We start from the raw sequence: 27202 nt of genomic DNA, 5'->3' as shown, positions 1-27202 counted from the left end.
GCTAGTTCATGCTCTTAGTACTTGTCCTCTCATGTTCGTGTTCTTCGTCCTGAACTTAATCTCAAAGAGTGATTTTTCTTTTGTGGTGTTATGAACGCTTATAATATCATTACCATGTTGAACTCGATGATATCTTTGCTTCTGGTACAAGTGAATGTTTCTTCTTTAAGCTAGTGTTGGTGGTGATTAGATAGCGGTAATGACTATATGATGATTAAGTAGTGGTAATGAGACGACTATGATGATTTTTAGCTAGCTATGAAAACTGTTGTTGGTGATGATATATATGATGCAAGAGCTTTTATATTAATATGATGATGAGGTATTATATCATTTATGAAAGAAACCGCAGATTAGCTTCAACTGGATGGATTCTAGCTAAGTGATCAAGTACATGCCATATCCATATTACCTCGATCACTTAATTAGGTGATCAAGTATATATAATATGGATATGACATATACTTGATGACTTAGCTAGGATCCACATGCATCCAGTCAAACTAATCCGCGGTACATTCACCTAATGATTTAACAACTCATTATAATGTAAAACAATCACTAAATTAAATGGAAAACACAAAATTAAAGTAACAATAAATAATAAAACCAAAACACGCCCAAACATTTAGTACCGGTTGGTGTTACCAACCGGTACTAATGTCCTACACGCCCACGGAGCTGGCTCATGCCACGTGGTTTCCCTTTAGCGCCGGTTCATGCTGAACCGGTACTAAAGGGGGGGCTTTAGTGCCCACACTTTAGTGTCGGTTACCGAACCGGCACTAAAGGGCCTTACAAACCGGTGCTATTGCCCGGTTCTGCACTAGTGCATGGATATCCAATGGATACCCATATGACATGTGAGGCCATATGCCAGTGATAGTAGAAAGAGCGAATCAAGGTGAAATGGCAGGCAATATGCAACTGTTGCCATAAGGTATATGTTGCAGAATCAACCTCTGGTATGTCACACTTAAGGACTCATCGTATTACTTGTTGCCTACTTATGCATGTAGCTTATGTTGTCATTTGTGAGTGAATGACAATGAGCTAATTTGATATTTGGGAAGGCTTCATGCTGACTTTTCTATGCCCATGGAGCTCCATGGGTATATGGGTATCCAGCGGGTTTGGGCATGGGCACAAGTTATGCCCATGGATAATTTGGTGGATGGGCAGAGGGTAGGAAGAAGGGTCATGGGTTGGATTTGGACGAGCTCTAGCCACCCCAAACCCGACCCATTGCCATCCCTATCTAGGACTTTGTTCATGTTCATGAGTGTGATGAAATTTAGAAAATATATTTCAAACTTCCCGGTTATATTACGTATCATATTTTGAAAAAAATTCCAACTTTTTTTTGAAACCAATTTTTTTCTCTTACTAGTGGCGCACCTAGCAAATGGTGCGCCACTAGTAAGTTTGAATTTCTTTTTCATTCCCCCCCTCTAGATCTTAAAAGCCCCGTATCTTTCGTTCTGTTTGGTTTTGGGGGATTTTGAAGATGTTGAACAAAGTTCTCCCGGTTCAATTCGTATGTAACATTTCGAGTAGATGATTTTTCATATAAAAAACTGTTTAATCCGAGTTCGTATGCAAAAGTTATGCCCATTTTACTAAATTCCAGAGAGATTTTGCAAATAAAGTCGAAATTCATATTTGTAAATTTTCCCAACAACTAGACTACATATCACATGAGAAACTTATTTTTTTTATTTTTTTGACATTTCCATCATTTTCTTTTATTTTTTTAAACTGAAAATGCAGTCCGGGGGGGGGGGGGGCATTTAGCACCAGGGTTACTAATGGCGCACCTCGTGTGTGGTGCGCCATTACTAGTTTTGAAAAAACATTGTTACTAGTGGTGCACCATGGATAGTGTGCCATTACTAGTATCCCTTACTAGTAATGGCGCACTATCCCATATCCCATGGTGCGCCATTACTAACAAATTTTTTTAATTTTTTTTCGAAACTACTAATGAAGCACGGTGGGTGTGGTGCGCCATTACTATGTCAACTAGTAATGGCGCACTATCCCCTGGTGCGCCACTGCTAACAATTTTTTTTATTTTTTTCAAAACTACTAAGGCGCACCACACACCAGGTGCGCCATTAGTAATATGTCAATAATGGCGCACGTGTATCTGATGCTCCACTGCTATATAGCAGTGGCGCACCACATACATGGTGCACCATTAATGTCCATATCTGCTATATAGCAGTGGCGCACCAGATACAGGTGCGCCATTTATGTCCATATCTGCTATAGCCCTTTTCCTAGTAGTGGTCCCAAGAATCTCGGAGGCCTCGGTGTGTTGGGGAATGTAGAAGAAATTCAAAATTTTCTACGCATCACCAAGATCAATCTGTGGAGTAATCTAGCAACGAGGGGAAGGAGAGTGCATCTACATACCCTTGTAGATCGCTAAGCGGAAGTGTTCAAGTGAACGGGGTTGATGGAGTCGTACTCGTCGTGATCCAAATCACCGATTCCTAGTGCCGAACGGACGGCACCTCCGTGTTCAACACACGTACAGCCCGGTGACGTCTCCTACGCCTTGATCCAGCAAGGGGAGAAGGAGAGGTTGGGGAAGACTCCATCCAGCAGCAGCACGATGGCGTGGTGGTGGTGGAGGAGTGTGGTACTCCAGCAGGGCTTCGCCAAGCACTACGAGAGACGAGGAGGGAGAGGGGCAGGGCAGCGCCAACAGGGAGAGCAAATCACATGTTTTGGGCAGCCCCAAACCTCAAGTATATATAGGGGGAGGGAAGGGGTTGCGCCCCCACCTAGGGTTCCCTCCCTAGGGGTGGCGGCCAGCCCTAGATCCCATCTAGGGGGCGGCCAAGGGGGAGAGAGGGGGGCGCACCACTAGGTGGGCCTTAGGCCCATCTGAGCCTAGGGTTTGCCCCCTTCCCATCTTGGAGGCGCCTTGGGCCTTGGTGGGAGGCGCCCCAGCCCACCTAGGGGCTGGTCCCTTCCCACTATTGGCCCATGTAGGCCTCCGGAGCTGGTGGCCCCACCTGGTGGACCCCCGGACCCCTCCGGTGGTCCCAGTACACTACCGGTGATGCCCGGAACACTTTCGGTGGCCAAAACCATACTTCCTATATATCAATCTTTACCTCCGGACCATTCCGGAACTCCACGTGACGTCCGGGATCTCATCCGGGACTCCGAACAACATTCAGTAACCGCGTACATACTTTCCCTATAACCCTAGCGTCATCGAACCTTAAGTGTGTAGACCCTACGGGTTCGGGAGTCATGCAGACATGGACGAGACAACTATCCGGTCAATAACCAACAGCGGGATCTGGATACCCATGTTGGCTCCCACATGCTCCACGATGATCAATCCCATATACAATTCCCTTTGTCTAGCGGTACGATACTTGCCCGAGATTCGATCGTCGGTATCCCGGTACCTTGTTCAATCTCGTTACCGGCAAGTCTCTTTACTCGTTCCGTAACACATCTTCCCGTGATCAACTCCTTGATCACATTGTGCACATTATGATGATGTCCTACCAAGTGGGCCCAGAGATACCTCTCCATTTACACGGAGTGACAAATCCCAGTCTCGATTCGTGCCAACCCAACAGACACTTTCGGAGATACCTGAAGTGTACCTTTATAGCCACCCAGTTACGTTGTGACGTTTGGCACACCCAAAGCACTCCTACGCTATCCGGGAGTTGCACAATCTCATGGTCTAAGGAAATGATACTTGACATTAGAAAAGCTTTAGCATACGAACTACATGATCTTGTGCTAGGCTTAGGATTGGGTCTTGTCCATCACATCATTCTCCTAATGATGTGATCCCGTTATCAACGACATCCAGTGTCCATGGTCAGGAAACCGTAACCATCTATTGATCAACGAGCTAGTCAACTAGAGGCTTACTAGGGACATGGTGTTGTCTATGTATCCACACATGTATCTGAGTTTCCTATCAATACAATTCTAGCATGGATAATAAACGATTATCATGAACAAGGAAATATAATAATAACCAATTTATTATTGCCTCTAGGGCATATTTCCAACAGTCTCCCACTTGCACTAGAGTCAATAATCCAGTTCACATTGATATGTGATTAACACTCAAGGTCACATCCCCATGTGACTAACACCCAAAAAGAGTTCTGGGTTTGATCATGTTGTGCTTGTGAGAGAGGTTGTAGTCAACGGATCTGCAACATTCAGATCCGTATGTACTTTGCAAATTTCTATGTCATCTTGTAGATGCAACTACTACGCTACATTTGGAGCCATTTCAAACAACTGTTCTACTTGGAGCTATTCTAAATTGTTGCTCCAGTATAGTATCCAGTATCTCTACTCAGAGCTATCCGGATAGGTGTTAAGCTTGCATCGACGTAACTCTTTATGTCGAACTCTTTATCACCTCCATAACCGAGAAACATATCCTTATTCCTCTAAGGATAATTTAGACCGCTATCTGGTGATCTACTCCTAGATTACCTTTGTACCCTCTTGCCAGATATGTGGCAAGGCACACATCAGGTGCGGTACTCAGAATGGTATACCGTATAGAGCCTATGACAAAAGCATAGGGGACGACGTTCGTCCTCCCTCTTTCTTCTGCCGTGGTCGAGCTTTAAGTCTTAACTTCATACCTTACAACTCAGGCAAGAACTCCTTCTTTGACTGATCCATCTTGAACACCTTCAAGATCATGTCAAGGTATGTGCTCATTTGAAAGTACCATTAAGCGGTTTTTATCTATCCTTATAGATCTTGATGCTCAATGTTCAAGTAGCTTAATTGAGGCTTTCCATTGAAAAACACTTTCCAAATAACCCTATATGTTTTCCAGAAATTCTACGTCATTTCTGATCAACAATATGTCAACAACATATATTCATCAGAAATTCTATAGTGCTCCCACTCACTTCTTTGGAAATACAAGTTTCTCATAAACTTTGTATACACCCAAAATCTTTGATCATCTCATCAAAGCATACATTCCAACTCTGAGATGCTTACTCCAGTCCTTAGAAGGATTGCTGGAGCTTTGCATACTTGTTAGCATCTTTCAGGATTGACAAAACCTTCCGGTTGTATCACATACAACCTTTCCTCAAGAAAATCGTCGAGGAAACAATGTTTTGACATCCTATCTGCAAGATTTCATAAATAATGCAGTAATCGCTAATATAATTCCAACAAACTCTTAGCATCGCTACGAGTGAGAAAGTCTCATCATAGTCAACTCCTTGAACTTGTCGGAAAACATCTTAACGACAAGTCGAGCTTTCTTAATGGTGATACTTACCATCATTGTCCGTCTTCCTTTTAAAATCCATATGTACCTAACAGCCTTACGACCATCAAGTAGTTCTTCCAAAGTCTACACTTTGTTTTCATATATGGATCCTCTCTCGGATTATATGGCCTCGAGCCATTTTGCAATCCAGGCCCATCGTCGCTTCTCCATAGCTCGTAGGTTCATTGTTGTCTAGCAACATGACTTCCAAGACAGGATTACGTACCACTCTGAAGTAGTACGCATCCTTGTCATCCCACGAGGTTTGGTAGTGACTTGATCTGAAGTTTCATGATCACTATCATAAGCTTCCACTTCAATTGGTGTAGGTGCCACAGGAACAACTCCCTGTGCCCTGCCACACACTAGTTGAAGAGACGGTTCAATAACCTCATCAAGTCTCCACCATCCTCCCACTCAATTCTTTCGAGAGAAACTTTTCCTCGAGAAAGGACCCGGTTCTAGAAACAATCCCTTATTGCTCTCGGATCTGAGACAGGAGGTATACCCAACTGTTTTGGGTGTCCTATGAAGATGCATTTATCCGCTTTGGGTTCGAGCTTATCAGCCTGAAACTTTTCACATAAGCGTCGCAGCCCCAAACTTTTAAGAAATGACAGCTTAGGTTTCTCTAAACCATAGTTCATACGGTGTCATCTCATCGGATTTACGTGGTGCCCTATTTAAAGTGAATGTGGTTGTCTCTAATGCCTAACCCATAAAATATCATGGTAATTCGATAAGAGACATCATGGTATGCATCATATCCAATAGGGTGCAGTTATCATGTTCGGACACACCATCACACTATGGTGTTCCAGGCTGTATTAGTTGTGAAACAATTTCCACAATGTCTTAATTCTGTGCCAAACTCGTAATTCACATATTCATCTCTATGATCATATCATAGATATTTTATCCTCTTGTGACGACGATCTTTCAACTTCACCCTGAAATTACTTGAACCTTTCAATAATTCAGACTCATGATTCATCAAGTAAATATACTCAACATCTACTCAAATCATCTGTGAAGTAAGAACATAACGATATCCACTACACGCCTCAACACTCATTGGACTGCACACATCAAAATGTATTACTTCCAACAAGTTGCTTTCTAGTTCCATTTTACTGAAAACGAGGCTTTCAGTCATCTTGCCCATGTGGTATGATTTGCATGTCTCAAGTGATTCAAAATCAAGTGAGTCCAAACGGTCCATTTGCATGGAGTTTCTTCATGCATATACACCAATAGACATGGTTCGCATGTCTCAAACTTTTCAAAAACGAGTGAGCCCAAAGATCCATCAACATGGAGCTTCTTCATGCGTTTTATACTGATATGACTTACGTGGCAGTGCCACAAGTAGGTGGTACTATCATTACTATCTTATATCTTTTGGCATGAACATGTGTATCACTACGATCGGGATTCAATAAACCATTCATTTTAGGTGCAAGACCATTGAAGGTATTATTCAAATAAACAGAGTAACTATTATTCTCCTTAAATGAATAACCGTATTGCGATAGACATAATCCAATCATGTCTATGCTCAACGCAAACACCAATCTCGATGGTAGAGGGAGCGTGCGATGCTTGATCACATCAAGCTTGGAAAAAAAACTTCCAACACATATCGCCAGCTCACCTTTAGCCAGTCTCCGTTTACTCCGCAGCCTTTTATTTCGATTTTACTAACACTTAGCAACCGAACTGGTATCTAATACCATGGTGCTACTAGGAGTACTAGTAAAGTACACATTAACACAATGTATATCCAATATACTTCTATCGACCTTGCCAGCCTTCTCATCTACCAAGTATCTAGGGTAATTCTGCTCCAGTGGTTGTTCCTCTTATTACAGAAGCACTTAGTCTCGGGTTTGGGTTCAACCTTGGGTTTCTTCACTAGAGCAGCAGCTGAATTGCCGTTTCATGAAGTATCCCTTCTTGCCCTTGCCCTTGCCCTTCTTGAAACTAGTGATTTCATCAACCATCAACAATTGATGCTCCTTCTTGATTTCTACTTTTGTGGTGTCAAACATCGCGAATATCTAAAGGATCATTATATATGTCCCTGATATATTATAGTTCATCACGAAGCTCTAGCAGCTTGGTGGTAATGAGTTCAGAGAAACATCACTATCTCATCTGGAAGATCAACTCCCACTCGATTCAAATGATTGTTGTACTCAGAAAATCTGAGCACAAGCTCAACAATTGAGCTTTTCTCCCTTAGTTTGCAGGCTAAGAAAATCGTCGGAGGTCTTATACCTCTTGACATGGGCACGAGCCTGAAATCCCAATTTCAGCCCTCGAAACATCTCATATGTTTCGCAATGTTTCAAAACGTCTTCGGTACCTCAACTCTAAACCGTTTAACTGAACTATCACGTAGTTATCAAAATGTGTATGTCAGATGTTCGCAACATCCATAGACGACGTTCGAGGTTCAGCACACTGAGTGGTGCATTAAGGACATAAGCCTTCTATGAAGCAATGAGGACAATCCTTAGTTTATGGACCTAGTCCGCATAATTGCTACTATCAACTTTCAACTAAATTTTCTCTAGGAACGTATCTAAATAGTAGAACTGAAGCGCAAGCTACGACATAATTTGCGAAGACCTTTTGACTATGTTCAGGATAATTAAGTTCATCTTATGAACTCCCACTCAGATAGACATCCCTCTAGTTATCTAAGTGATTACATGATCCGAGTCAACTAGGCCATGTCCGATCATCACGTGAGACGGACTAGTCATCATCGGTGAACATCTTCATGTTGATCGTATCTACCATATGACTCATGCTCGACCTTTCGGTCTCTTGTGTTCTGAGGCCATGTCTGTACATGCTAGGCTCATCAAGTCAACCTAAGTGTTTCGCGTGTGTAAATCTGTCTTACACCCGTTGTATGTGAACGTTAGAATCTATCACACCCGATCATCACGTGGTGCTTCGAAACGACGAACTTTCGCAACGGTGCACAGTTAGGGGAACACTTTCTTGAAATTTTAATGAGGGATCATCTTATTACTACCGTCGTTCTAAGCAAATAAGATGCAAAAACATGATAAACATCACATGCAATCAAAAAGTGACATGATATGGCCAATATCATTTTGCTCCTTTTGATCTCCACCTTCGGGGCTCCATGATCATCGTTGTCACCGGCATGACACCATGATCTCCATCATCATGATCTCCATCATCGTGTCTTCATGAAGTTGTCTCACCAACTATTACTTCTACTACTACAGCTAACGGTTAGCAATAAAGTAAAGTAATTACATGACGTTTATATTGACACGCAGGTCATAAATAAATTAAGACAACTCCTATGGCTCCTGCGGTTGTCATACTCATCGACATGCAAGTCGTGATTCCTATTACAAGAACATGATCATCTCATACATCACATATATCATTCATCACATCCTTTGGCCATATCACATCACAAAACACTTGCTGCAAAAACAAGTTAGACGTCCTCTAATTGTTGTTGGAAGTTTTTTTACGTGGCTGCTATAGGTTTCTAGCAAGAACGTTTCTTACCTACGCCAAAACCACAACGTGAATTGCCAATTTCTATTTACACTTCATAAGGACCCTGTTCATCGAATCCTATCCGACTAAAGTGGGAGAGACAGACACCCGCCAGCCACCTTATGCAACTAGTGCATGTCAGTCGGTGGAACCGGTCTCACGTAAGCGTACGTGTAAGGTTGGTCCGGGCCGCTTCATCCCACGATGCTGCCGAATCAAGATAAGACAAGTAACGGCAAGATAATTGACAATATCGACGCCCACAACTATTTTGTGTTCTACTCGTGCATAGTAACTACGCATAGACCTAGCTCATGATGCCACTGTTGGGGAACGTAGCAGAAATTCAAAATTTTCTACGCATCACCAAGATCAATGTATGGAGTAATCTAGCAACAAGGGGAAGGAGAGTGCATCTACATACCCTTGTAGATCGCTAAGCGGAAGCGTTCAACTGAACGGGGTTGATGGAGTCGTACTCGTCGTGATCCAAATCACCGATGATCCTAGTGCCGAGCGGACGGCACCTCCGTGTTCAACACACGTACAGCCCGGTGACGTCTCCTATGGCTTGATCCAGCAAGGGAAGAAGGAGAGGTTGCGGAAGACTCCATCCAGCAGCAGCACGACGGCGTGGTGGTGGTGGAGGAGTGTGGTACTCCAGCAGGGCTTCGTCAAGCACTACGAGAGACGAGGAGGGAGAGGGGTAGGGCAGCGCCAACAGGGAGAGCAAATCACATGTTTTGGGCAGCCCCAAACCTCAAGTATATATAGGGAGAGGGGAGGGGCTGCGCCCCCACCTAGGGTTCCCTCCCTAGGGGTGGCGGCCAGCCCTAGATCCCATCTAGGGGGCGGCCAAGGAGGGAGAGAGGGGGGCGCACCACTAGGTGGGCCTTAGGCCCATCTAAGCCTAGGGTTTGCCCCCTTCCCCTCTTGGAGGCACCTTGGGCCTTGGTGGGAGGCGCCCCAGCCCACCTAGGGGCTGGTCCCTTCCCACTATTGGCCCATGTAGGCCTTCGGGGCTGGTGGCCCCACCTGGTGGACCCCCGGACCCCTCCGGTGGTCCCGGTATACTACCGGTGATGCCCGGAACACTACGATGGCCAAAACCATACTTCCTATATATCAACCTTTACCTCCGGACCATTCCGGAACTCCTCGTGACATCCGGGATCTCATCCGGGACTCCGAACAACATTCGGTAACCGCGTACATACTTTCCTTATAACCCTAGCGTCATCGAACCTTAAGTGTGTAGACCCTACGGGTTCGGGAGTCATGCAGACATGGCCGAGACAACTATCTGGTCAATAACCAACAGCGGGATATGGATACCCATGTTGGCTCCCACATGCTCCACGATGATCTCATCGGATGAACCACGATGTCAAGGACTTAATCAATCCCGTATACAATTCCCTTTGTGTAGCGGTATGATACTTGCCCGAGATTCGATCGTCGGTATCCCGATGTCTTGTTCAATCTCGTTACCGGCAAGTCTCTTTACTCGTTCCGTAACACATCATCCCGTGATCAACTCCTTGATCACATTGTGCACATTATGATGATGTCCTACCGAGTGGGCCCAGAGATACCTCTCCGTTTACACGGAGTGACAAATCCCAGTCTCGATTCGTGCCAACCCAATAGACACTTTCGAAGATACCTGTAGTGTACCTTTATAGCCACCCAGTTACGTTGTGACGTTTGGCACACCCAAAGCACTCCTACGGTATCCGGGAGTTGCATAATCTCATGGTCTAAGGAAATGATACTTGACATTAGAAAAGCTTTAGCATACGAACTACATGATCTTGTGCTAGGCTTAGGATTGGGTCTTGTCCATCACATCATTCTCCTAATGATGTGATCCCGTTATCAACGACATCCAATGTCCATGGTTAGGAAACCGTAACCATCTATTAATCAACGAGCTAGTCAACTAGAGGCTTACTAGGGACATGGTGTTGTCTATGTATCCACACATGTATCTGAGTTTCCTATCAATACAATTCTAGCATGGATAATAAACGATTATCATGAACAAGGAAATATAATAATAACCAATTTATTATTGCCTCTAGGGCATATTTCCAACACGGTGTTCTCAACTTAGGTATACAAAATGAAGCCTTGTTGATCAAGCATCTTTTCAAGTTTTTTAACAAACTGGATGTGCCCTGGGTCACGCTCATTTGGGACACGTATTATGCCTCATCACCGCCTCAAGTCACCCAGAGTTGTGGCTCGTTCTGGTGGAGGGATGTTTTCTAGCTATATGATAGTTTTTGTAAGTTGGTTGTGCCTCTTGTGTATGCTGGTGATACGGTGGTCTTCTGGCTGGACCGCTGACAGCTTGGAAATGAGGCTGTTATCATGCATTGTCGGTTTCCAAGGCTGCATTCCTATGTGATTGATGACACAATCACCATTAAGGATTTTATGGAGCGACCTGATCTAACTGACAATTTTCACCTGCCTTTGTCGGCTGAAGCCTTCCGGGAGTTCACCCAACTTCAAGCTCTGCTGCCTTTGATCAACCTTCAAGAGGAAGGGAAGGATATTTGGAAATGGCCATCCAAGTCTGGAGAATACCAGTCTAGGATCTACTATGTGTCTTGCTTCTCACATATTGTGGTTGATCCCATTTCTAAATGGATCTGGAAATGTTCATGCACTCTCAAATTCAAGGTCTTTGGCCGGCTTCTTTTGATGGATCGGTTGAACACCAGAGACATGATGCAGCGACGCCTTTGGATTATCCAGGATGACACGTGTGTAGTGTGTAATACTGCCTGTCATGAAGACCGAGCCCATCTTTTCTTTGCATGCAACTTCAGCCAACGTGTTTGGAACTACCTTGGCATTTCATGGATCCTCCAACCAAACCAGACTACCTATGACATGGCTTTAGCTGCAAGGAAGGATTTTGGCCTCCCCTTTTTCACGGAGGTGGTCTTCACTGCCGCATGGAATATTTGGACTCAAAGAAATGGGAAGATCTTCAGAAATGAGCTGCCTTCCTTTCGATCTTGGAGGAGGAATTTTATCCATGACATTTCTCTTTTAGCTCATAGAATCAAATGTAAATATAGGAATAGTCTAATTTCCTGGATAGCTTCTCTCCCCTAACTACTCTTTGTAAGTATCCCTTTGTTCTTTTCCTTGTAATTTGTAACTTTGTAACTGCTCTGGTTCTTCTGCAATAAAGAACTGTGAGGCTGTTGCCTTGCAGTATATAGTCAAAAACATGCTGGCAACATAAATGTACATACTAGTGCGTCATTCGCCGAGCTGCTTTCCAAGATTATCCACATCCAACAAAAACTGCTAAAATGCCGCCCACGATGAGCCCTCTTCCTGCAGGGCCGCCTCGGCCTCTTCTGTGCGAGCAGCCACCCGAGCCCTGAGCTGCCTCCCTTCCTCGCCCTCTATCACCAGCCGCACCTTGGCCTCCGCCTCGCCTGCTGTAAGACAATAGGCTTTGGGGGGAACCGGCACAACCCTCTAGGGGTGGCCTATCACATATATATAATGAGGTGATATACAACGTTACAATATACACATGTAAATACAGTCTAACACCCTCCCTCAATCTTAGCCACTTTCTAATGAATCTAGAAGGGTAAGATTGCGCCTGCAAGTCTCAAACTGTGGCAAAGACAATGGCTTGGTGAAGATGTCAGCAAGTTGATCCTTGGAAGAAATAAACTTGATCTATAGTTGCTTCTGAGAGACACGTTCACGCACAAAGTGATAGTCAACTTCAATGTGTTTCGTTCGGGCATGGAATACCGGATTTGCAGAAAGGTATGTAGCACCGATGTTATCACACCAAAGAACAGGAAGCTGTGATTGGGGTATACTTAACTCCTGAAGCAAGGACTGTACCCAGATAATCTCTGATGTGGCATTGGCCACAGCCTTATACTCAGCCTCAGTACTGCTACGCGAGACAGTAGCCTGTTTCCGAGCACTCCAGGCAATCAGGTTAGAGCCAAAGAAGACAGCATAACCCCCCGTGGATCGCCTGTCATCCGGATTGCCAGCCCAGTCTGCATCAGAATATGCTGAAAGACAACCAGAGTCAGACGGCCGAATATGCAAACCATGAGCCACCGTGAAACGAATATAGCGCAAAATCCGCTTAACAGCAGACCAATGAGTGTCACGGGGTGACTGCAGATACTGGCAGACTCGGTTAACAGCATAGGAAATGTCTGGTCGCGTGATCGTCAAGTACTGGAGCCCACCAACAATACTCCGGTACTCGGTCGCATCAGAAGAAGAAAGAAGCACACCATCAACAGCATTGAGCTTATCAGTGGTAGACATGGGTGTAGTCGTCGGTTTGCACTTAAGCATCCCAGCTCGCTGCAACAAATCCAGAGAGTACTTCTTCTGCGTCATAACAAGGCCAGCAGCACGAGAAGTAACCTCCACACCAAGAAAGTAATGAAGCTTCCCAAGGTCCTTGACCGCAAAATCAGCACCAAGTGAGCGAACAAGCGCAGTAGCAGCCGACTGAGAGGAGCTGACCAAAATGATATCATCTACATAGACCAACAAGTACATAGTAACCTCAGGCCTTTGAAGAAGAAACAATGAGGAGTCAGCAGTTGATGATGCAAAACCATGAGCACGAAGAGCCATTGCAAGACGAGCATGCCAAGCACGAGGAGCCTGCTTCAGACCATAAATTGCCTTGGACAGACGACAGAGATGATCAGGGCGATCCGGATCAGAGAAACCCGGAGGCTGGCGCATGTAAACCTCCTCCGCCAAGACACCATGAAGAAAAGCATTTTGAACATCAAGCTGACGAAGAAACCAACCTCGAGTAACAGCCAGAGAGAGAAGAAGTCTGATGGTAGTAGGCTTGACCACTGGACTGAAGGTGTCTTCATAGTCAAGTCCAAAACGCTGTCGAAAACCACGAGCAACCAGACGAGCCTTATAGCGCTCAATGGACCCATCAGAATGCCTCTTCACTTTGAAAACCCATTTGGAATCAATGACATTTACCCGTGATTGTGGAGGAACAAGAGTCCATGTCTGATTGCGAAGAAGCGCTTGATACTCCTGCTCCATGGCCTCTCTCCAATGAGGAATGCGCATAGCAGCTTGATACGTGCGTGGCTCAGAGGATGGATCTGCGAGAGCAGCAGACATGCACGCCGCTAACCAAGCAACTGTGCCATCGTGACGTTGCTTAGGCTGAAAAATGCCACTCCGACTGCGCGTATGTGGACGTAGAGCAGCAGCAGGAGCCGGCGGAGGCGAAGGTGACGGAGACGTGACGGTCGCCGGAGATGCAGGAATCACCTCAGGCGAGCTCGGGACAGACGACTCCGGGCTGCATGGCGAAGACTGGCCCGACGACAGGGGCTCAGAGGCCATGGGCGAACCGAGGGTGGGCGAGGCCAGCTCCGGTGACACCGGCCCAGACGGCCTTGGCGAGGCGAGAGCAGGCGAGGCCGGCCCTGGTGAGAAGGGCCCAGACACCCTGGGCGAGGCAGGGGCGGGCGAGGCCAGGCCTGGTGATGACTGCCCCGACGCCCTGGGCGAGACGGGGACCGAGGAGGCCGGCCCAGTCGGCGGGGTTGCAGGGCGCGACGATGGCGAAGGCAGCCCAGAAGCCAGAGGCGACCGGGCCAGGACGTCGATCGGCCGTGCATGAGCACGGAAACCGAGGCCATGCAGGGGCGCCATGTGCTCCTCATGCACAACAGAAGGTGCCGAGGATGAAGGCGATGGCGACGAAGAGGAAGATGGCGCTTCCAGAATCTCCAAACGAGCCCCACGACCAGTGCCTGCACCATGGTTAGGCAACAATAGAGGAGAATATGCAACATCATCAAATTGGTCAGAAGCAACAGAGGATGAATGCATGACAGGTGGCTCGGTAGTGGACACAGGGAGTTTGGCAAAGGGAAAAACATGCTCATCAAACACAACATCCCGAGAGATGTAGACACGATTAGTGGGAACATGAAGACATTTGTATCCTTTATGAAGAGAGCTATAACCAAGAAAAACACACTTCTTGGAACGAAACTCGAGCTTACGCTTGTTATATGGACGGAGATGGGGCCAGCAAGCACACCCAAACACCTTGAGAAAGGTGTAGTCCGGTTGTTCATTAAGGAGAACTTCAATGGGAGTCTTCATATTCAAAACACGAGTGGGAGTACGATTGATGAGAAAACATGCAGTGGTGAAAGCATCACTCCAAAAACGAAACGGAACAGATGCATGGGCCAAAAGAGTCAGACCAGCTTCAACAATGTGACGATGCTTACGTTCTACTGAACCATTCTGCTGATGTGTATGTGGACATGCTAAACGGTGAGTGATCCCAAGCGACTGAAAGAAGGAGTTGAGGTTGCGATACTCGCCACCCCAGTCCGACTGAACATGAACAATTTTGTGCTTGAGAAGGCGTTCAACATGTTTTTGGAACTGAACAAAAATGTCAAACACATCAGATTTACGTTTGATAAGATAAAGCCAGGTAAAGCGGCTGTAAGCATCAACAAAACTGATATAATAATTATGACCACTAACAGAAGTCTGAGCAGGACCCCATACATCTGAAAACACAAGTTCTAAAGGATGTTTCACCTCACGACTGGACTCCGAAAAAGGAAGTTGATGACTCTTCCCCTGCTGACAAGCATCACACACTGCTACATCTTTATTACTAGACACACTAGGAAGCTCATGACGACGCAAAACATGCCGGACAATAGGTGTGGCCGGGTGACCAAGACGAGCATGCCACTGTGACGGAGATACCCGAACTCCACTGAAGACGCGAGCGACGCCAGGATGCTCCAGACGATAGAGACCTTGGCAGAGCCGCCCACTAAGAAGAATGTCCCTCGTGCCCCGATCCTTAATAAAAAGATCAAAAGGATGAAATTCACAAAGCACATTATTATCACGAGTGAGTTTAGGAACTGAAAGAAGATTACGTGTCACAGATGGAACTCGAAGAACATTGCGAAGTTGAAGACTCCTATTGGCATGTCTAGTGAGAAGTGATGCTTGACCAATATGAGAGATGTGCATACCTGCTCCATTGGCGGTGTGGATCTTGTCGGAGCCATGGTAGGGTTCACGAGTGTGAAGCTTCCCCATCTCACTGGTCAGGTGCTCTGTCGCCCCAGAGTCCATGTACCAGTGGGGATCAATGGAGTAGGACTGAGTGTGTCCCTGTGGCTTCTGCGGCGGCGGACGATCAGCCATGGCGACCTGACGAGCAAAGTTGCGTGTATCCTTCCCGTCATTGCCAAGACCAAGAAAACCCCGCTGGAAGCGCTTGTGACACTTCGAGGCCCAGTGCCCATCGCGACCACAAAGCTGGCACACACGTGGACCGCCAGCCCCTGGTAGCGTCGCAGTAGGAGGAGGGGCCGAGGCGGGTGGTGGTGACTGCCCCGAAGGAGCCCTGGATGAAGCAGAGGAGCGACCACCCTTGGTGGCGGCGTTTGCCGAGAGGGCGCCGTTGCCCCTGGATCGGCGCGTCTCGACTCGTTGCTCAGTAAGCAGGAGGCGTGAAAAGACCTCGTGTGCTGGCATGGGCGTGGAGTTGCCCCTCTCATTGATGATCTCGACTAGGGCGTCATACTCCTCATCAAGACCATTGACAATAAACGAGTTGAACTCGGAGTCGGTGAGGGGCTGTCCAATGGAGGCCAGCGTGTCGGCGAGACTCTTGACTTTGTTGTAGAACTCAGTGGCGGTGGAGTCAAGCTTCTGACACTCCCCAAGTTGGCGACGGAGCCCAGATACACGAGCCTGCGACTGTGCCGCAAACGAGCGCTCAAGAATAGTCCATGCCTCGTGGGACGTCTTGGCGAAGACAACAAGCCCAGCAACGGCCGGAGAGAGCGACCCCTGGATGGAGGAGAGGTTCGCCTGATCCTGCCCTGTCCAGACACGGTGAGCCGGATTATAGACCGGACCATGCACGCTGTCAACCAGCGCAGGAGGGCAAGGGAGAGAGCCGTCGACATAGCCAAGCAGGTAGTGACTCCCAAGAAGCGGAAGAACCTGCGCGCGCCAGAAGATGTAATTGTCCGACGACAACTTGATGGTGATGAGATGGCCGAAGTGAAACGGCGGCGGCGGCTGCGATCCCATCGAGGAGACTGGCTGAGGTGAGAACACCGTGGAGACAGTCGGAGGGGCAGCCGGCGCGGTGACAGAGGGCGCGATGGCCGCGGTTGACGCCGCGAAGCCTGCCAGCGCGACGTCCTCCGCCACCAGCGGCGCAGTGGCCGAGGGCGCGACAGCCGCGGTTGACGGGGCGGCGGTGGTGTGGGCCACAAGCGCCTGCCCGGGCGAAGTAGCAGCCGGCGGGAGCGCGAAGAGGGAGCCGACGCTCCGTGTCCCGATCGGCGCCTGAAGGGAGGCGGCATCCAGCGGCCTCGAGAGAAGTGCCGCGAGGGAGGCCGGCAGAAAACCGGTGGCGGTGGAGCCGGACGCAGCGGCGGACGTCATAGCAGTCGGGCGACGGCGGCGGCGGGCGCGGCGGCGGCGGCGGTGGCGGCGGCGGTTTAGGGTTTTTAGGCGGAAGCGGACGTAACCTAGCGTGATACCATGTAAGACAATAGGCTTTGGGGGGAACCGGCACAACCCTCTAGGGGTGGCCTATCACATATATATATAATGAGGTGATATACAACGTTACAATATACACATGTAAATACAGTCTAACACCTGCTTTGACAAAACCTTTCGTGTATCCCTCCAGCTCCAGAGCGGCGCCTATGTCCTCTGTCATAGACAACTTGTTCATCTTCTGCTCAGTATCCAGCGACAGACACAACATGGGCATCCCAACCACAATGGCCTCCAGCAACGAGTTCCATCTGCAATGCGTCACGAACGCGCCAGTGGCCCGATGGCCGAGCACGTTCATCTGCAGCACCCACGACTTGACGACCAGGCCCCTGCCCTTGGTCCAGTGGCAGATCTAGGCCCTAGGCCGGGGGGCCCAGACCCGGGGCGTGAGGCCCATTTTCTTTGTGGGCTGTAGGGAAAATACCGTAGCAACTGCTACAGTATACAAAGGGGGCCCGGGGCGCTGGGCTGGGCTGGATCCGCCCCTGCCTTGGTCCGCTCTAAGAAACCTTGAGGCAGGAGTACGACAAGTTCCGGCTCGGGGTGCACTTCCAAGTATTTCTCTGGGTCATCACTTCCCGCAGGCATGCGCGCGGACCATAGGAACCGCTGCCTTGACCTCTCCAAGCAGTGGCGTAGTTGTAGGGTGGCCAGGGTGGTCCATGGACCACCCTGGAATTTGGCCCATTAGTTTAGTACTTCTCTGGAAAAAAAGAAACATATCCAGGCCCAATTCAGGTCTCAGCCCATGTACGTGTATATGTACGCTGATCGTTCCTAATTCCTAATTCCCCGTCGTCTCCTTTTCCTCTGGTCCCTGGAAGTCTGAAAGACTAAAACCCTAGCACCATCGCCTAGCGCAAGGCCGGCACTCCGGCAGGGACCGGCCGACGGCGACGGACAGGCGGCCGGCGAAGGATGCGCATCTTGGCGGCCGACGAAGGACACGCGCACGCACGCATAGGTACAGGCCGTACAGCCCGCGCAGCGCGTCTTTTCTACTTCAATCCAGAGTAAGATTTTTGTTCTTCTCTAATTCAAAGCACAATTTCCTTTTGCAGTTTTGCTACAAAGATTTGAACGATTTGTTGGGAGTGCAAGCTTTAAAGTTTTTTGCAATTGATAATTTGTCAATTGAACCGATTGAATCATGGGCTTTCTTCCAACTGAGTTAATGTATTAACTTTTTTGTAGAACTATTGCAAAAATGAAGAGGACAGGAGACATTGCATCCCTTTTTTTATATGGATCCGACAAATAAGGTGTGTTATATTTACACGAATGTAAGGTTTTAACATGAATTTTAATATGCTTTGAAAGACCTTATTGATATGTGCTTTGGATATATTCTGTGTGCATATGTTGGTTTGATAAATTTGTGGTGTCAATTTTTTTTGTGCCAATTGGACCACCCTGACATAAAATCCTGGCTACGCCACTGTCTCCAAGACAATGGATATCTTCTTGAGCTGCTCCGCCGAGAGTGCGCCCTTGCTCCCGAAACAGAGGAACACAATGATGCGGTCGGGATGTGCATCGAGCCACTCGAGGCATTCATTCCTCTCTGCTTTGTCTTCATCCTTGGTGCCCTTGCTGACCAACGGACCAACGCAGTAGATCAGAAGCAGGATCCTTTCCGGATCGCAGAGTGGGCCCCTAGGAGACTACACCGCACGACTCATCAACAACTCGAACGTGTTCATCAGGACGCCCATGGTCTCTGTGTTGCGCTTCCAAATGTTCATCATGGCCTTGCACATCTCATCTTCGGTGTGCTCCAGCAGTTCCTTGATGAGGTGAGACACTGGCATCGGCGGAACACCGACGAAATTGAGTGGTGTGTCCCCGAGTTCCTTCAAGCCCGTCTGCCTGCCGGCAATCAGTGTCGGGAGCTAGGTTAGGGCTGACAGGCACGAGGCGCTCCCTGCAAAGAACGTGTAGACCAGGACGCTGAGATTCATGCAAATGTCGGTGGCATCAATGTAGAACATGTCGAGGACAACAGAGTGCAAGCTTTTCCGGTCGACGGCTCGGAGGAATGCTTCGAACTGCTCATTATAATCAGGCAAGAGCTGGAGAATGAGTAAGAAAGGGTGCTTTCCGGAGGACATGGAAGGAGATGGACGGATTGGAGGAAGCAATGGGCTCGATGGCGGTTGCGCCGGAGACTGGCAACTTAAAGGGCGTCTTGACGAGCACCACGGTGACGTCGTAGCCATTCTTCAGAAAGACGTTGGTGAGCTCTGTCATGGGGCCAACATGACCGACGACGGCGCCACGGTACAGCACCGCAGTCTGCTTCTTCTTGACTTCAGAAATGTTTTGGAGGTGACACTGGCACTGGCACTGGCGAGGTAGAAGATATCCGGTTATACTATATAGAGGAACGTGGAAATTCTTTTTTTTTAAGGAACCGGCAGTTGGGCTGCCTTAATATAATAAGAAGGAGAAATAAAATACAAATGTTACGGTACACAGTGTGGGGTTGGGGTGACCCGCACCAAGAAAATAAAAGGATCAGTCCTGCACAGGTTCCAACGAGCAGAAAATAGTTCTGGTGAGTTCTCTACATCAGAAAGCCAACGAGCAGAGATTGAAGGAAGAGATATGTCTTGCACTCTTGCTTGATGAGATGGAGGATAGCAAGCAAATGGTGCTCGAACACACGCATGTTCCATTCCTTCCAGATGTTCTAAGTAGTGTAGATGGCCGCCTTCTTGGCCGTTCCTTGAAGACACGAAGTCAAGTCATCCCACCAATGCTTAATAGATACAGCAATCTGAGCGTTAGTTGTAAGAATGGGCATGCCAAGGTCATTCCCCATCATAGTCCATATTGTACGAGGAAACGGGCAAGCAAGGTCGTGGTGGGCGTCTCATCCTCCTGGTCACAAAGGCTGCATATGTCATCATGAGGTATTCCACGGACAGCCAGGTTATTTGCTGTGAGGGTACGGCCCGTAGCCAAAGCCACATGAAAATTTTGCACTTGGCTTCCACCTTTATTGCCCACAACTTATCAAACTGAAATGGAGAGACAGAGCCAAGGAACTGACACTGGTACGCCGAGGACGCGGAGTAGGACTTGGAGCTGTTCCAGACCTAGGAGATGGAGTCAGAAGCTAGTGGATCCAGGGTTACCTGTTGCACCCGAGTCCAGAGGTCAGCAAACTGTCGGAGTTGCGTAATCTCGGAAATCCGATGGAGGCCCAGCATCCATTTGTTGTTGGAGACTGCATCATGGACAGAGACGTTTTTGCGGGAGCAGAGCTCGAAGACATCCGGAGCAAGGAGCCCCGGCACATTTCCATCGAGCCAACGATCTGATTGGAGCTTTTCCACGAAATAGCCCCCCCAGCGAGGGTGAATACGTATCCTGACGTGGATTTTCTATCATCTCCGTCCCTCGCAAAATCTACGTCTGAATACCCTTTTATCTCTAGGAAATCACTTATCCTGTATATTAGCATGTAGTCCTTCGTGCCTTGCGCATAACGCAATGCTTTCTTTATCATCTTTCAGTGCTCTATGCCTGGATTCTCTTGATATCTACCGAGTACCCCAGTTATAAAAGCTAAGTCAGGGCGAGTGCACACTTATGCATATTGTAAGCTGCCAACAGCCGAAGCATATGGTACTACTTTCATTTGGTCGATCTCGTACTGGTTCTTGGGACATTGGAATTTCCCAAAACTATCGCCCTTGACTATAGGAGCAGGTGTAGCTTTAGTCACATGCATATTATACTTTTTAAGAACTTTTTCTAAATATGCTTTCTGCGATAGTCTTAAGATTCCATTGTTCCTATCTCGGTGAATTTCTATGCCCAAAACATATGATGCTTCATCAAGATCTGTTATGTCAAAATTTGAGGATAAGAACTTCTTTGTTTCTTGTAGTAGACTAACATCACTGCTAGCAAGCAGGATATCATCCACATACAAGATTAGGAAAATATATTTCCCATTTTTAAAATTTGCATAAATACAGTTATCCTCAATATTTTCTTTAAATCCAAAACTTTTAATCATTTGATTAAACTTTAAATACCAGTGTCTAGAGGCTTGCTTTAATCCATAAATGGATTTCTTCAGGTGGCATCCCATATTGTCCTTGCCTTCCATGATAAAACCCTTGGGTTGTTTCATGTAGACATTTTCTTTCAAATCCACGTTCAGAAATGTCGTCTTTACATCCATTTGATGTAACTCTAAATCAAAATGAGCAACTAATGCCATTATGATTATGAAGGAATCCTTACATGAGACTGGAGAAAATGTCTCATTGTAATCTATCCCTTCTCTTTGTGTAAATCCTTTTGCCACAAGTCTTGCTTTATACTTTTCTACATTCCCTTTGGAGTCATACTTAGTTTTGTAGACCCATTGGCAGCCTACTGTTTTGGCTCCTTTAGGAATTTTCTTTAAGGCCCAAACATCTTTGGAACTCATCGATTTCATCTCGTCTTCCATTGCCTTCATCCACTTTGATGAATGAGGGCTTCTCATGGCTTCTTCATATGAGGTGGGATCTTTTTCTGTATGAACCATTTCCGTGTTATGAACTTTATAATCAGTAGAAATAGCTGACTTTTTGTGTCTTGTAGACCTTCTAAGGGCCTTTGTTTCTGGCACTTCTTCTATAATTTGCTGCTACATCTCCCTTTCATGCTCAACAACGGGTTCAGTCGGCTCCTGACGGATAGGTTTCGGGTCTGCCACCATAGCTGTCATGGGTGGTGTTGCAACTGGTAGTGAGAAAAATGGCTCCTGAATCATTGGATTAGGTGCATGCACCCTCTTCTCCTCAAGATCAATTTTCCGAGCTACCAAGCTCCCCCTCATCATTTCGTCCTCTAAGAAGACTGTGTGTCCTGTTTCTATAAACTTTGTATATCTGTCTAGACAGTAGAAACGAAAACCCTTTGATCTGTCTAGATAGGCAATGAAGTGGCAACTCACTGTTTTGGGATCTAACTTTGCAATGTTTAGATTAAACATTTTGGCCTCAGCAGGGCATCCCCACACCCTGAAGTGTTGTAGGGAGGGCACTCTTCCCGTCCATAGCTCGCACGGTGTTTTGGGCACTAACTTGCTTGGTAATCTGTTGGGAATGTGAATGGCGGTTTCAAGAGCCTCCATCCATAATTCCAATGGCAAGGTGGAGTAACTCATCATGCTACACACCAGATCCATAAGTGTACGATTGCGCCTTTCAGCTACTCCATTTTGTTGAGGCTCACCCAGCATTGAATACTAGGCTACTATGCCAGTCTCCTGCAAGAACTTTGCAAAAGGTCTAGGGACTTGGCCATATGGGTGTGCCGACCGTAGTACTCTCCCCCATGGTCGGATCTTACTATCTTTATTCTTTTATCATGCTGATTTTCAACTTCAGCTTTGAATATTTTAAATTTATCCAATGCTTCATATCTTTCTTTGATTGATTAAATATATCCATAGCGAGAGTAATCATCTGCGAATGTTATGAACGAGTCATATCCATCCACACTTTTCACCGGAAATGGTCCACAAATGTCGGTGTGAATGATTTCTAGTGTGCCTATGCTATGGATTGCACCTTTTTTGTTTGTTTTATATTTTCCTTTAATGCAATCTATGCATTGTTCTAAGTATGAGAATTCTAACGGAGGAAGAATTTCACTTTTGACTAATCTTTGTATTCTCCCCTTGGAAATATGGCCCAAGCGATAGTGCCATAATTTCCATGAGTCGAATGTTATCTTTCTTTTATTTTGTTCTTTATTCGACGCGGAAACATGTTCTTTCACATTGCATACAGAATAAACTTTTTCACGAAGTGATAACAAATAAAGCTCATCGTGTAGTAAAGCATCACCCACATAAGCATTTTTTAACCATATGGCACACTTGCCCTGTCCAAAATAACATTCATAATTATCTTTGTGCAAACAAGAAACACTAATTAAGTTTCTATGACATGATGGAACAAATAAAACATCTTTAAGTAGAAGATTGAATCCATCAACTAACTCCAAGGAGATGTCACTGACAACTTCAACTTCTGCTTCAACTCCGTTTGCCACATCAATGCGTCTTTCGCTTCTTTGCGTAGTGCGCGTCGAATGGAATCCCTGTAAAGAATTTGCAACATGAACAGTTGCTGTTGAGTCAATCCACCAAGTGGATTTTGAAAACTGTGTATACAAGGATTCATTTACAAAGGAAACTATATTTTTCCCTCTTTTTGCCATGATTGACTTCAGCAAATTAGGGCAGTCTTTCTTGTAATGTCCGGTCTTCTTACAGTGGAGACAAGTGTCTTTGTCCACTGGGAAAGGCTATTGGTGACGCTGATGCTGATAGGGAGCTTTTTCTTGTGGCTTTGAAGGGGAACTTTTGCTGTTTTGATTGTAATTCTTTTTCTTGTGATCCTTCACATAGTTGAGTGAACCACCATGTGAGGCTTTGAGTCTGCCCTCTTGGGCACACATTGCTATTGTATTTTCAATGTCCCATGTGCCAGGTGGCATATTGTACTTTACAACAAAAGTTTCAAACTCCTTTGCTAGTGAAGCCATGACCAGGTGGACCAGGAGCTTCTGTTTGATCTCTAGATCCGCATCCATGGGCTTGAGCTTTGCTGCCATATTGCTCATCTTAAGGATGTGCTCTCTTATTCCATGACTACCACCTGTGTAGTTTTCTGTCACCAGTTGTTTTAAAACCTGTGTGGCATATATCTTTGAAGAGCCATTGAAATGACTCTTTATCTTTGCCAGCAACTCCCCAGCGGTAGTGCACTCTGCAATTGAGCCCCACAATGGTGTTCTCAATTGTATTCTTTATAAATGCCATGCACTTTTTGTTTGAATTGACCCACTTTTGGTTTTCTATGGAGTATAACATCTCCAAAGGAGCATAATCCTCCCTCTTTTTATCCCACGCAGCATCATCATCAGTGGCCCCTCTTACTGGCTCTGTAGGTCTGACCGCCTGTGGAGTGTTCACTACCCAGTCTAGCTCAGCAAAGACAAATGCCAGTTCTACTTTCTTCCTCCACTCAATGTAGTTGTCACATCTGAGTATCGAAACATCTTTTAAGGCAACTCATCAAGTGGAAGCCTCCTGAAATCACAATTTAAGTGAAATTAGTATAAGATTAATCTAACGTTGGTCAAATTGAACATACAATTGTCTATGCAATTAAATCTATATTACCGTTGGGCAACATATTAGAAATAAATGCACCTTAAATTCCAATAATAAAACATTATCATGTTATTAACAATGTTGGTCATAAAAATAACATAATCATATTCATTTTAATAATTACTTTTAACATGCTCTTAAAAACTTATTTCTATGTAAACTTTTATTTTTCTTTCTAAAAGAGCAATATGAATTATTTACGCAGTGGAAAAAACATGAATAAAAAATTCATGAACTTTTTACTCTTTACAGGAACTTCTCTTTGACCGAATAAAAAAAATCATGAACTTTTTTAATTTTCTTTATAAAAATTCACGAACATTTCTTTTCTGAAATTTATCTATTCTTTGAAAAGACAAAAAAATAGCGGCAGCACAGCCTAGCGCCCACGGCTAAGTTGCGGCCTTGGCCCAGTCGGCTCCCACTTTCGGCCCTTCGGCCCAGTCTGGCGCTAGGGTTTGAACCGTGGCCGTCGATCTGAATCCGACGGTCGCCCTTGTTGGGGAACATAGCAATAATTAAAAAATTTGCTACGTGTCACCAAGATCAATCTAGGAGATGCTAGCAACGAGAGAGAGGGAGTGCATCTTCGTACCCTTGAAGATCGCTAAGCGGAAGCATTACAAGAACGCGGTTGATGGAGTCGTACTCACGGCGATTCAAATCGCGGAAGATCCGATCTAGCGCCGAACAGACGGCGCCTCCACGTTCAACACACGTATAGGCCGGGGACGTCTCCTCCTTCTTGATCCAGCAAGGGGAGAGGAGAAGTTGAGGGAAAACTCCAGCAGCACGACGGCATGGTGGTGATGGAGCTCGTGGTTCTCCGGCAGAGCTTCACTAAGCACTACGGAGGAGGAGTTGGAGGAGGGAGGGGCTGTGCCAGGGAAGGGGTGCGGCTTCCCTCCCACCCATCCATTATATATAGGGGCAAGGGGAGAGGGTGGAGGCGCCCTAGGGTTTCCCCTAGTGGGCGGCGGCCAAGCAGATTGGATCTCCCTAGGGAAAATCCTAGGGAGACTTGCCCCCGAAGCCAAGCAGGTGGAGGATTGCCTCCCAAGACAGGTGGAGGCACCCCACCTCCCCAAGCAACGTGATAAAGGGTGTGGGGGCGCACCACCCCTTGGAGGGCTGGTTTGCCCCTACCCCTTTGGCCCATGAGGCCCTCCAACACTTGCGGGGGCTCCCGAAACACCTTTCGGTCATGCTGGCCATAGCCTGGTACCCCCCAGAACACTTCCGGACTCCAATACCCTTCGTCCAATATATCAATCTTCACCGTCGGACCATTCCGGAACTCCTCGTTACATCCGGGATCTCATCCGGGACTCCGAACTACCTTCGGTAACCACATACTATTTTCCATAACAACTCTAGCGTCACCGAACCTTAAGTGTGTAGACCCTACGGGTTCGGGAACCATGCAGACATGACCGAGACACCTCTCCGGCCAATAACCAATAGCGGGATCTGGATACCCATATTGGCTCCCACATGTTCCACGATGATCTCATCGGATGAACCACGATGTCGGGGATTTGATCAATCCCGTATTCAATTCCCTTTGTCAATCGGTATGTTACTTGATCGAGATTCGATCGTCGGTATCCCAATACCTCGTTCAATCTCGTTACCGGCAAGTCACTTTACTCGTTCTGTAACGCATGATCCCGTGACTAACTGCTTAGTCACATTGAGCTCATTATGATGATGCATTACCGAGTGGGCCCAGAGATACCTCTCTGTCATACGGAGTGACAAATCCCAGTCTCGATTCATGCCAACCCAACAAACACTTTAGGAGATACCTGTAGTGCACCTTTATAGTCACCTAGTTACGTTGTGACGTTTGATACAACCAAAGCACTCCTACGGTATCCGGGAGTTGCACAATCTCATGGTCTAAGGAAATGATACTTGACATTAGAAAAGCTCTAGCAAACGAACTACACGATCTTGTGTTATGCTTAGGATTGGGTCTTGTCCATCACATCATTCTCCTAATGATGTGATCCCGTTATCAATGGCATCGAATGTCCATGGTCAGGAAACCATAACCATCTATTGATCAACGAGCTAGTCAACTAGAGGCTCACTAGGGACATGTTGTGGTCTATGTATTCACACATGTATTACGGTTTCTAGTTAATACAATTATAGCATGAACAATAGACAATTATCATGAACGAGGAAATACAATAATTACCATTTTATTATTGCCTCTAGGGCATATTTCCAACGGTCTCCCACTTGCACTAGAGTCCATAATCTAGTTCACATCACTATGTGATTGTAATGAATCCAACACCCATGGGGTTTGATCATATCTCGCTTGTGAGAGAGGTTATTAGCCAACGGGTATGAACCTTTCAGATCCGTGTGTGCTTTACAAATCTCTATGTCATCTTGTATATGCAGCTACCACGCGCTACTTGGAGCTATTCCAAATAACTGCTCTACTATATGAATCCAGTTTACTACTCAGAGTCATCTGGATTAGTGTCAAAGTTTGCATCGACGTAACC

At 46.5% G+C, this 27202-nt stretch overlaps 1 pseudogene; it reads right to left on the bottom strand.

The window, feature by feature from the left end:
* Window positions 1-12136: 12136 nt before the first annotated feature.
* On the bottom strand, window positions 12137-19735 carry LOC123059677 (anthocyanidin 5,3-O-glucosyltransferase-like; annotated as a pseudogene).
* Between the last annotated feature and the right edge of the window lie 7467 nt (window positions 19736-27202).

Source organism: Triticum aestivum, chromosome 3A, assembly GCF_018294505.1.
Source record: "Triticum aestivum cultivar Chinese Spring chromosome 3A, IWGSC CS RefSeq v2.1, whole genome shotgun sequence".
NCBI classification, from domain to species: Eukaryota; Viridiplantae; Streptophyta; class Magnoliopsida; order Poales; family Poaceae; genus Triticum; species Triticum aestivum.
The sequence above is the reverse complement of the archived record's forward strand: the minus strand, read 5'-3'. Positions and strand labels throughout refer to the sequence as shown.